General features: G+C 38.8%; 1 protein-coding gene across 4 annotated transcripts in view; it reads left to right on the forward strand.

The window, feature by feature from the left end:
• ANKIB1 (ankyrin repeat and IBR domain containing 1) overlaps positions 1 to 11,613 on the forward strand; it is a 175,244-nt gene that overhangs the window by 14,036 nt on the left and 149,595 nt on the right. Inside the window, exon 2 of one of the 4 annotated variants that reach the window (XM_034760421.1) lies at positions 3,235 to 3,654. The exons of the other annotated variants lie outside the window; for them this stretch is intronic. The gene's annotated coding sequence lies outside the window, so the exon portion shown is untranslated. The remainder of the gene's footprint in view (positions 1 to 3,234; positions 3,655 to 11,613) is intronic. 4 annotated transcript variants of the gene reach the window in all.

The raw sequence follows: 11,613 nt of genomic DNA on the forward strand, positions 1-11,613 counted from the left end.
ACTAGGAACTTTGGATATGTCTGCACTACAAATGCTACATTGGTAAGACTGCAGTGCTGCAGGTATGCTGCAGTAGTGTAGATAGTTGCTTCAGTGACAGAAGGGGTTTTTCTGTCACTAGTAAATCTGCCCTCTCGAGGCAGTAGCGTTGTTGACAGAAGAAATCCTCCACCGACCTAATGGTTTTCATACAGGTGCTGATGTCTTCTTAACTAGGGGTTTATCTACCGGGCCAAAAAAAAATCTTGCGGCAGTGAGTCTCAAAGCCCAGGTCCACAGTCCTGGACTCTGATGCTCACTGCTGTGGGGGTTTTTGCCATGCAGATATACCCCATGTGTTTCAGGGGTGTGAATTTTTCACTCCTCTGAGCAATGTAGCTAGTTAGACTTAACTTTTAGGTGTAGCTCAGACCTTTCTAGAATGACACCAGCATACACCCCGTCTGTAAAACGCATCATATGCTCTTTAATACAACTGTACAGTTCATTCTTTGTTTTTAAGGATTTGCTGGAAAATTCCATGTAATTCAAGATTTGAATTAGTGGCTTCAGTGCAACTTTTTTGAAGCAAGTATTTTGAAGCAAGTATTTATAGCACTGATTCATTTTCTTCGGTGTATTGATAGTGCTACATGTAGTATATGATCTCTAGGCTTGGAAACATTTTTTATATAATTTTGGTGGATAATATTGGCTTTAAGCATTTTTAAAACTTTTATCAATTTAAATTTTCACATTTGTGGAAAATTATGGGATGACGGTTACACAAATTATTCAATAGCAATAGATGCTGAGATTCAAAAAGTTAAAGCTTTATAACCATTAAAGCGCAAATTGTCAACATCACGTGTCAAAATATATGAAGTAAATATCCTTAAACTCCAAGTTCTCCAGCAGCATTTTTCTTACTAATCTGCAAATTTCAATTATTATTAATAGAAATATTTTTCATCAGTTTGTGTGCATATGGAGAAATCAACATTTACTAATAAATGTAATCATTCCAAACCTAGTTCTCACTTGCTTTGTAGATAAAGACGATTTAAAAACAATGCAATCCAAACAGCTCTTCTCCAGCTTCCATTCTTTCTGCGTTGATAAATACTGATGATTTGTCACACACCCCTCGAGGTCATAAAGCAATACAAATTTGGATTCATGACTAGAACCTTTTTGTGTTTTGGCTTTTGGCAAATCCACAAGACCATAGTGCCTCATAGGGAATTCATTCAGTGATCTTGTGTTCCTATCTGTAAAATATGCAGTGTTGTCATAGCCGTGTTGGTCCCAGTATATTAGAGGGGCAAGGTATGTGTTTTATTGAGAAGACAGGCTATTGAATTTACACATAGCTCTTCTTCAGGGCTGGGTAATCTGTATAATAGTATTTACAATGTTACAATTGGGTAGACAGCTGAAGTTTTTGACTTGAATGGAGAGGACATGATAGTTAGCTATACGAGACGTAAGTTTAGCACAGCTGAGAACTGGGTTCTGTCAAATGCACAAAGTAACTGAAAATGGGAAAGTAACATTTTCTTATCTTTTAATTATAACAACATTAGCTGTTCCTTGTAACACTAAAGTGAATTTGAGACAGATGTGGTTTTTGAAGTTGACATTGTCCTATTAGGTTCCTTAACTTGTCTTTAAAATACATATTGAAATTTGCCTAAAATCTGTATTAACTTAATGGTTTTTTCTCATTGATCTTAATGAGGAATGACTATTCTTATTCCTTTAACTTGTTTGCTGTAAGAAAAGTGGTAGCCTGCAAGGAATAAGCTTAGCGAGAGCTACAGTCATCAAAGCAGGACTTCAAAAAGTTCATGAAAAATTTAAAAATATTCATATTTTGGTATATTTATCTACTTGTAGAGTGTTTCCTAGGAAAACAAGAGTGTTAAGTTTTGAGACAGACACAAAAATCTTTGATTTCATGGGACTGATTACTTTATATCATAGTTTGATTTTTAGCAGTAAATATAGCCAGTTCCCTTTTGGAAATCTAAAGGAGCTAATGACTGTTGATGATATCTTTCTATAAAAAGGGAGTGGGTCACTGCTGATTCAATCAATCTGGTCCAAAAAAAAAAAAAAGTCCTCATTCTGAAAACGTTAATATAAACTTTGAAGAAGAAAGTTGCGAAAATCTACTTAACTGGGTCCACCCTTTTGCTGTTGGAACATCCTAAAATACATTCCTATCAAACTCCTTTATGAAAAAGGAAAGATAGTTGACCTCCTAGGTCAGTTCTTACTTTGGACTGCATATAAATAATTTCCTCCAAGTGCTGTCCTTGATCAGTGACTGTAAGGCTTTCTGGCTGATTCAGAACTAATGGTGTGATCAGTTGTGGCGTATGAAGGTCTAAAGCAGCCTGTCCTTCATAGAGAAAGCGTTGGTTAACCTCTCATAATGCCAGTTTTAAAAGGAACCTGACTCTGCAGCTGCTACTTATGAGCATATCCCATTGAACAGTTCCCATTTTCCTTCATGTGCAGCAGCTGCATAATCAAGACCACAATCCCTATAATTCAGAGGCCACTTCCAATAAACTTAACTGTGTAGCACTACTTTGGGTCAAGATTGTTTTTTTTTTTTTTGTGAACTGAAGCAATTGTATTCAAATTTTGTCACTTGAGAACTTGAAAGGAATGAGAACACCATCTAATACTAGTGGTGACTGAAATTATGCACTGCTGTTTGATTTTTTTTTTTTTTTTTTTTGGCATTAGTTTTGTCTTAAAAAGAAAATGTCTGAGTGTTTTGGGTGGGGCCAGTGGCCATTCTGTAAAGAGGCTCCGATTAATGGCTTGGATGTTTTACTGTATTATGTAGAGTTCATAAAAGGAAAAATGGGCAAGCCTTTGTGAGGATGAATTGTCAGTGTTACATCAAAGATTTCCAGAACAGCCAGTCTCTAGAATATGTGAACCTTCTCTTCAGTTTCTCTCCGTTCCAGTCAAAGCATATTCTGACACTCTAGTTTTATATTCGCTTTTTAAAACAGCAAACAGCATCCTAAATGGATTTGAGGGATTGCAGATTACTTAATCTTTTTATTTTGAAGCACGTTCTTTTATTAGAGTAAATTCTTGGTTATGCCAGTTCTTTGAACTTATGGATATTGGAGTCTCTGATATGAACAGCTAAATTAATAGGATTTTTCTTAACATCAGTGGGAAATAACATTCCCCCTCTGTACTTTTTTTTTTTAATTTGTATTGCAGTAGCCCGGCAGCGCCCGGCAGCGAAACACGGGCGCTGACAAAGACAGAGGAGCAGCAACTGTCTGTCACAGAGAGGGCAATGGAAAGAAGAATTCTGGGAATTTCAATCCGTGACCGAGTCCCCAATGAAGTGATCAGACAGCAGAGTGGAGTGCAGGATGTCGTTGAGAGCAGGCATAGTAAAAGGTGATGGGCTGGGCATATAGCAAGGCTCACTGACAATTGATCGACTGCAGCTGTCGCTGAGTGGTACCCATGGGAACTGAAACGACCACTCAGACGACCTCCAAAGAGATGGAAAGATTTTATTGTGAAAAGACATGGCCGCACATGGAGAAGGAAGGCCAGGATACAAGAAGAATGGAAGACTTATTGTGATCGGCACAGTCTATGTGAGGGCCGAAGGACAGATCGATCATGGTGATTGTAGTAGCATCTAAAAGCCCCAATTGGAACATGGACCCCAGTATGTTAGGCATGGTACTAGCATGTAGAATGACACAGGCCCAGATTATTAAAGGTATTTAAGTGCCTTAGGAGATTTTCAGAAGTATTAGGTAGCCAGCCCCCTTGGCAGCTAGGCACTTTTGAAAATCCCACTATGCACCTTTAGTTGTCTAAATGCCCTTAAAATCTGGCCAATAGTCTCCATACCTAAGTGCTTCAAAATCTGTTGTAAGATCTGAAGTGGATGTGACCACAGTAGTACTGAAAGAGATGAAGGTATGCAATTGGAAGCTGAGGTTATCTTACTTGGGTTCAAAGAGTTTAGAGTGCAAGTAAATGGGAGTCCATGCAGCATAGGCTTAATTTTTACAACATTAATTTGGTTTTCATTTTAAACTGTAGTATTTTAAAATAAAGTCTGAAAAGGAGAGTTGCTCCTGTCCAGTATATTTAAAATTGTGAAATCACTTGTGACAATTTGGGGAATCTATCTGTAGATTTTGTTCTGGTTGATGCTATGTTTTTCCTCATGAAATTGCTGTTTTTTTTAATACCTCATTGCCCTTATGGAATTCACCATGGGCTGTCTGGGCCTGTAGCATGTGTCCACCAGACTAAGAAGAATGGCAAGTAGTTACCTTAAACCAGTTCCGGAACGGAATGCCTTGCATAAGTCAGGGAGCGTCTGTATATGATACCAAAAAAACTCCCCTCTTGTTCCTGGATATAAATCTGTTACAGGATATATTCTTTTACAGAATTAGAAATTTTCTCAATTGACAGATTATTTCATAAATTGTATAAAGCATCTGCATACTGTCAGGTAGGATACTGGATTACATGAACCACTGTGGGTTTGATCCAAGTTGGCAATTCCTATGTTGGATGCAGAAAAAGGACAAATAAATAAAAATATACAGGATCATAACTTGGTCCCTCATCTTCTGAGTCTTCTTTCAAATTCTTTTGTGCTGTTTGTCGCATTGTAGTAGGAAAAGGGGCATTGGGGCCAGACATAATGTCAGCATCTTGGTCTCCTCTGATACAGAGGCCCTTGTACTCACCAGCATAATGTTGAGAGCCCCAGTGCTGCTAAGGAGGTTTCTGGCTCTGTAGATGCCTGGGATCAGAAAATGTGATCAAATTCTTCATAGAGGGATGTTGTTTTCCTCCTTAGCCTGGAGCCACCTGTTTGTATCTCAGACTTCATTGTACTGCATCTTTGTGCCTTAGATTGTATCTCAGCACTATTTCCTGGCTCAGATGCCATAATCTGTCTGGGTCAGACACTTTATTACAAATGGTCAAGTTTTGCTGTGACTAGATCACCTTATTGCCCCAGATCTGTATGAGGACCCAGGTATCTGCCTTGGGTCAGCTGGTAGCTGTGGACACATCTAGGACACTGTGAAGAAGGCATAATTCTTGTCCTGGAAGTACTTTGGGATATCACCATTCCACCACAGCATTCTCATTGAAATGGATGATGGTAAAAAAGTGAGAGCTAAGGTTTGTGGCGCTCATTTTGTACAGATGAGGGAATTTTGGAAGGCTTTACGTAGAGGTAAAGAAACTTGATCTGACAGGCATGGTATGGTATTGGGAGGACCAATTAAAGCAGTGAAGCTACCACACAATACTTGCTTTTTACACTAGCATTGCAGTAGTGCAAAATGAAGCGATGGTGGAAGCACATCGTGATTAGCCTTGATCAGTACAAGTACAATCAGAGTTAGGATATAACTGCTGTTTCATAGTTGTAAGCACTTTTGTGTGTGGACATAAATATGTAAGTGATTTGAAGCTAAGTAAATAATGGCAAGATGTGTTACTTTTATTTGTTTGGTCTAATCAATGTTTAGATGGGGTTATAGCTGAAGGTAAATCTGTCAGTCTGTTCCTCCTGTTGGTCTGTTGGACTACACTGTCTCCAACTTGAAAATTTTAAATATAAATCGAATTCAGTCTCTCCAAAATTTATGTGCTCTAGTTACTTTTCACATAGCTCTTCCTTATTTTCAGCTTCCACTGTCAGTGTGGTGCAGTTCTGAAAACATCTCGGGCAGATTCATCAGAACAGCACTAGGGAGTTGACCTACCGGCGTTCCATGTGATAAACTGGGACTCAGTTTATGGTAATGGATATTTTTCTTCACCCTACCTTCTCAATTTTAGTGCTGCAGGTCATTAATGATACTCTACAGAAAACAACAATCACTAGTACTGCATTAGTGTGCAATAAAATGGTTGTGTGCATCAGTCATTAGGTATTGTAAAATTTTTATAAGAAAGGAACAGTGTCATTGGCTCATTTTTCAAGGAACAGAAAATACATACATACTTTAGTGTTTTTTAATAAAAGCCTTCTCTTTTTTGGCATTTGTCTAGAAACAGGAGGCCGTTATCCTATGACAACATTCTGTTTGGGTATTCCTTACCTTTATATACATGATTATATAGTTTGTATGGAAAAATAACAGAAATTTGAGCACAGATATTTTGACACGCGTCAAGTTAGTAATTTTGAGAAAAAAATATTTTCATCTCTGTTTAATCAGAATAATAGAAATTAGGGCTGGAAAAGACCTGTTAGGTCTAGTCCATTCCTCTGCCAGTGTAGGATTGTTACCTACAGCATAGTCTTAGGTATTTTGTCCAGTCCATGTTTAAAGGACTATTGCAATTGAAATTCTGCCACTTTTCTGGCATGCTGAAGTTGAAAGTCACATTACTTGCCATTAAAAAAAAAAAAAAATCCAATGTTTAGATGGGGTTATAGATGAGGGTAAATCTGTGAGTCTGTTCCTTCCCACTTTTCTTTGCCTTCTCTACCTCTCCCAATCTCACCTTCTCTCTTCCTTTTTCTCTCTCTCCTCCTTCCGGCCCTTCAGTTTTTTTCAGAGAAAAGCAACTTGAGCAGTAGGATTAAGGGATCTGAGGCATATTATCCTATCACACTCTGCTTTTTGCTTTCCCGATTACTTTTCCTTTTGTCCTCTGTTCTCCTTTCTCTATTATCCTTCCTCCTGTTCTTTCCCTTCTCTCCTATCTTAAATCCAAAATAAGATTTTATTCAAATGTTTCTGAAGGCATGCACATCTACCAACTTAAATAATTCATCCATACTGGATCTGAGCTGAAGTAATAGTTGGTGTACATTTATGCAGTGTAATTATCATTATTATTATAGCTGGAGCCTAGTATTGTAGCTCCTGCTCTATTTAGGTATGCAGAACACCTTTCTCATAATCCTCTATTTATACATGCTCTTAACTTTCTGAAACATTCACCTTTGGATTGAAGTTTTCCATGTTTGACTTACGTTTAAAGGTTAATTCTTCTGGTTACCTTTTGAATAAAATCACTTCAGTCATTTGTGAATCTTGCCAGGGTTGAAAAATACATAATTCAAATTTAAAAGAATTCTAGCTAGGGTTGTCAAGCGATTAAAAAAAATTAATCACAATTAATCGTGCTGTTAAACAATAATAGACTACCGTTTAAATATTTTTGGATGTTTTCTACATTTTTCAAATATATTGATTTCAATTACAACACCGAATACAAAATGTACAGTGCTTCCTTTATATTTTTTATTACAAATATTTGCACTGTAAAAAAACAAAATAAATAGTATTTTTCAATTCACCTTATACAAGTACTATAGTGCAATCTCTTTATCATGAAAGTTGAACTTACAAATGTAGAATTATGTACAAAAAAAACCTGCATTCAAAAATAAAACAAAACTTTACAGCCTACAAGTCCACTCAGTCCTACTTCAGCCAGTCGCTCAGACAAACAAGTTTGGTTACAATTTGCAGGAGATAATGCGGCCTGCTTCTTGTTTACAATGTGACCTAAAAAGGCATTCTCATGGCACTGTTGTAGCTGGGGTCATAAGATATTTACGTGCCAGATGTGCTAATGATTCATATGTCACTTCATCATCAACCACCGTTCCAGAGGACATGCATCCATGCAGATGATGGGTTCTGCTCGATAACGATCTAAAGCAGAGTGGACTGATGCATGTTCATTTTCATCATCTGAGTCAGATGCTACCAGCAGAAGATTGATTTTCTTTTTTGGTGGATCAGGTTCTGTAGTTTCCGCATCGGAGTGTTGCTCTTTTAAGACGTCTGAAAGCATGCTCCACACCTTGACCCTCTCAGGTTTTGGAAGGCACTTCAGATTCTTAAACCTTGGGTCGAGTGCTATAGCTATTTTTAGAAATCTCACATTGGTACCTTTTGCGTTTTGTCAAATCTGCAGTGAAAGTGTTCTTAAAACGAACATGTGCTGGGTCATCATCCGAGACTGCTATAACATGAAATATATGGCATAATGAGGGTAAAACAGAACAGGAGACATACAGTTCTCCCCCAAGGAATTCAGTCACATCTAATTAACGCATTGTTTGTTTGTTTTTTTAATGAGCATCATCAGCATGGAAGCATGTCCTCAGGAATGGTGTCTGAAGCATGAAGGGGAATACAAAAGTTTAGCATATCTGGCACTCAAACACCTTGCAACGTGGGCTACAAAAGTGCCATGTGAACACCTGTTCTCATTTTCAGGTGACATTGTAAATAAGAAGCAGGCAGCAGTATCTCCCATAAATGTAAACAATCTTGTTTGTTTTAGCGACGAGCTGAACAAGAAGTAGGACTGAGTGGACTGGTAGGCTCTAAAGTTTTACATTGTTATTGAGTGCAGTTATGAAACAAGAACAAAATCTACATTTGTAAGTTACACTTTCATGATAAAGAGATTGCACTGTTTGAAAAATACTATTTCTTTTGTTTATCATTTTTACAGGGCAAATATTTTTAATAAAAACAATATAAAGTGAGTACTGTACACTTTGCATTCTGTGTTGTAATAGAAATCAATATATTTGAAAATGTAGAAAAGCATCCAAAAATATTTAATAAATTTCAGTTGGTATTCGATTGTTTAACAGTGCAATTAATCGCAATTAATTTTTTTGAGTTAATCACATGAGTTAACTGTGATTAATCGACAGCCCTAATTCTCACACTTTACATTAACCTACAGCAAAATAGCTGAAGTTTTAAACTTGGATCATGGAGGGCTTTTGCATTTGCTCATTTTGAGAAATAATTAGTTTTACTGAAGTTCTTAGTGTTTAAAATTATGTACTAAGAAAGCATGTTGTTGCTTATTACATTTTATTAACCCAGTTGGTGCCCTATTGTGGTAGGAACTGTAATAAGACATAAGTGACAGCCACTGCCTCAAACAGGTCCTGATATAAGGTCCTGGATCTCTGTGTCACAGAAGATCTGATTCTAGGATTGGAGATCTATAGTAAGCTCTTGGTCACAGGGATGAGTGCTTATTATGTATCAACACTGGGCACAGTGGGGACCTAATCTGATTTGGGTCTCTGGATGTAGTCTGCACCTTTAGAGATTTAAATAAGCAATATTAAATTTCACTTTAGTGTTTGAGATCAGTTCAGTGGTCCCCTGCATAAACTAGGTTATAGGATTGTCCCTCAAATGAATACAGGGTAAACAAAATAAGATACAAGCAGAGGGAGTGGGTGTGGGTGAGGGAGGTTGAGAATATTAGTGACAGGGCCATGCAGTTGCATAGACTAGCTACATGCTCAACTTGCAGGGTTGAGACTTTTATAAAAGATACAAATGAAGGATGTACTTTTCCTTTAGTGCATAAATGAAGAGTTAGACCCTGCCCCTGTAATGAGCTTAAATGTGCATGGATCCCATTGCTCACTGGGGGTATGTCTACATTGCAGTTAAAAACATGCAGCTGTCCCATGCCTGCTGACTCAGGTTTGTGGGGCTTCGGCTAAGAGGCTGTTTTATTGCAGTATAGATGTTCAGGCTCGGCCTGCAGCCCAACCTCTGGGACCATCCCACCTCTCAGAGTCTAAAGCCCAGGCTCCAGTCTGAGCCCAGACATCTACACTGCAATTAACCAGGCCCTTAACGTGAGCCCCACATGCCCGAGTCAGCTGGCACAGATCAGCTGCCGATTTTTAATTGCAGTGGAGACATACCTAGAGGGCGCTGCACAGATTCAGGGGTCTACTTGCACAGAGCTCATTGCAGCATCAGGAGCTAAAAGATGCATTGTGGATGTATGACAGCTAATTAAAAGTATATTTAAGTCTGGTTTGCAAAATTGCTGCATCTGATTTTCTTTAAGATGAGCTTTATTGTAGATTTCATTGGGACCTGAAAATCAAGCTGGCTTGAAGGAAATTAGTTTTAAACTTCTGAATGCTTAAAATCAGCACATTTTGAAACTTTACATTTGGTGTTTTAGATCAATTCATAGCTAGAACTTGTAAGGACATTGGGGGCCAAAGAACTCTGAAATTCTCTAGGTTTGCATTAATCCAAAATAGTGGCTTTCAACATTTTTCCATAGTATGACCCTATGTTACAACAAAAAAAGCTTTGGGACTTCCCTATGTAATTGTAAAGAAAGGAAGTGCTATTGCACCTCACCCCCTGGGCTTGTTTGTGACCCCCATATTGGAGAATCCATGTTGATAATTTCTAGGGCCCTACCAAATTCATGGTCGATTTTGGTAAATTTCATGTTGATATGATTTTTTAAATCTTATATTTCACGGTTTTAGATATTTAAATCTGAAATTTCATGATGTAACTGGGGGGCCCAATCCAAAAGGGGTTGAAGGGGTTGGGGTGCAAGGCTATTGTAGGTGGGTCATGGTATTGTCACCCTCACTTCTGCGCTGCTGTTGGTGGCAGCACTGTCTTCAGAGCTGGGCAGCTGGAGAGTGACGGCTGCTGGCCAAGAGCCCAGCTCTGAAAGCAGTGCCTCTGCCAGCAGCAACGCAGAAGTGAGGGTGACATGGTACGGTATTGCCACCCTTATTTCTGCACTGCCACTGGTGGTGGGTGTGCTTCTACACGGCCTGCTCCTGGGGCCGGGTAAGAGGAAGTCCTGTCCCTCCACAGCCCAGCTGGGGCTAGCAGCTGGAGCCACAGTAAGAGCCCCTAGCCAGGGTGCCCCCAGCTCTGCTCCTCCCTAGCACTTGGATTTTAAGGGGCCTTGGACTGGCTGTGTGTGTGTGGGGTGACCATACCGCCCTCCCAACCACGTCACCTACCCGTAATGCTGTCCCTGCCTCCCCCCCAAAAAGTGATGCTCCCCCCCATACCATGCCACCCTCACTTCTGAGCTACTGCTGGCAGCAGCGCTGCCTTCAGAACTGGATGCCCAGTCAGCAGCCACTGCTGTGAAATCTGCGCAGAAATAAGGGTGGCAATACCATGACCCCCCTACAATAGCCAAATTTCACAGGAGAGACCAGATTTCATGGTCTGCAACGCATTTTTCACAGCTGTGAATTTGGTAAGGCCCTAATCATTTCCCTTTGGTATTTTATTTTAAATATTGCTGGTTTAAAACTTTTTTTGATCCTCCCAGGACTTGCTGATTTTAAACTTCGAAACTACTAAACTGAATTTCTTCAAACTGGCTTCATTTTTTCTTCTTGATGTAATTTGTTCAAAAGGTACCAGCCTTAAAGAATTTGGTTTGGTTGCAGTTTCAAAGGCGTTCATGTTTAAAGGCAATAAATGTATCCTGAACAAGCAATGATCTGAACCTTGCCCAAATGCTGCCTTTTAACCTTCTGTCCTGTTCGGACTCTGAGCCCCTTATTCTCCCTTCGTATTAATTTTTTTTTAAAGTTTATAGTTTAAAGCAATCTGGCTCAAAGTGGCTTAAGAAATTTAATCTAAAACTTTAGATAAGTTTGAGATGATTAATATGATCAAAGGCTTTGATAAATTTTAAGGATAAAAAGAATTCCAAAAAACACAATTTTGAAGGACAACGAGGGCTGGAGAGCCAGCTGGGGAGAGGAGATAGAATTTACGCTGATGTAAGGATTTTTTTTTT

This window comes from Trachemys scripta, chromosome 2 (genome assembly GCF_013100865.1).
Source record: "Trachemys scripta elegans isolate TJP31775 chromosome 2, CAS_Tse_1.0, whole genome shotgun sequence".
Lineage (NCBI taxonomy): Eukaryota > Metazoa > Chordata > Testudines > Emydidae > Trachemys > Trachemys scripta.